Below are 1,481 nucleotides of genomic sequence, written 5' to 3'. Positions count from 1 at the left end.
AATGATAAAGATAAAGATACGGCAAAAGAAAATTCCTAAATGTGGATAAACGCAATTAAAGGACATAGCATCTACAGATATAAAAACATCTTTATAAACACCACCCAACATCCGCTTATAGAAGGAAAGCATTAAAAGAAAGGGAAACCTCGGAGACACAAAATCCACATGGCCTCAAAGGTAACTGGTTTAGCTTCCTATCACGTCTCATGGCGATGCTTTTATCTCTTTGTTAACTTCTTAGGGTCGAATGCTTTATTAATACACATCCTGTTCCAAAGCCTGCATTCGCTTGTAGAATAAAAACCTCTAGTATAACCAAAGTGAATAGACAATTTATATTTCTGTATATATATATATATGTATATATATATATATATATATATACATATCCATATATATATATATATATATATATATATATATATATATATATGTGTGTGTGTGTGTGTGTGTGTGTGTGTGTGTGTGTGTGTGTGTGTGTGTGAGTGTGTGTGAGAGAGAGTTAAAGTCAAAGTCAAAGTCAAAACATTTTATTCCATTAAATTACAATGGTTATTCTTTACATAAATATATATATATATATATATATATATATATATATATATATATATATATATATATATTTACATTTGAATATTTAAGAAGTGTTCTTTTCATTTAATTTTAAAATTACAGAAGTTGTTAATGCCTCTTAAATTATCTGGTAGCATGTTCCATAACTTGGGTCCACGTATTTCCATTTGTCGTGCCCCTGTATTGGTATTCGATCTCTTGACAAAAAGGGAATTTACTTGGCGTGTCTGGACACCTGATGTGTTCCCTACGGTTTGCAAGGCCATTAACCAATTCGGATAATTCCCATGAATAAGTTTGTAAATAAATAAACATGTGTCATAGCTGCATTTAGAGTGAACTTTTAACCATTTTAATTTTTTGATATGTGGGGTGATGTGATCAAGTTTACTGATATTACCTAGTGCTACTCTGGCAGCAAAATTTTGCACTTTTTGCATCTGGGTTTTGTTAGTCGAACCCCAGATGTTTGATCAATAGTTAATTATGCTTAGAGCTAGAGTTTGTACAACCAAGATTCTAGTTTCAGTAGTGATCTGATTTCGTATGTGATTAAGATATAACAGGGTACCCACTACTTTCCTGTGTATTTTGTCAACGTGTGGTTCAAATGTCATGAATCTGTCTATTTGTACTCCTAGATTATTCACTGAAGTGCTCGGTTTGATAGAGCAGCCTTCAAATTCTATGATTGTGTCACTGGGAATTTTAGCAATGTTCTGCCGACTACCTATGAATATACATTGAGTTTTATGTGGATTTAGTTTAAGTCCATTAGTGTCAAAATATAGTTTTGTTTGTGTTAGAGTATCTTGCGCGTTTCTTATTAATGTATATAAGTTGTTTAGTGAATCACTATGAAGAAACTGTGAATCATCGGCGTACTGCACTAGAAGGCAGTTATT

Source organism: Penaeus chinensis, chromosome 16, assembly GCF_019202785.1.
Source record: "Penaeus chinensis breed Huanghai No. 1 chromosome 16, ASM1920278v2, whole genome shotgun sequence".
Classification (NCBI taxonomy): Eukaryota; Metazoa; Arthropoda; class Malacostraca; order Decapoda; family Penaeidae; genus Penaeus; species Penaeus chinensis.
Note: the sequence above shows the minus strand (reverse complement) of the source record.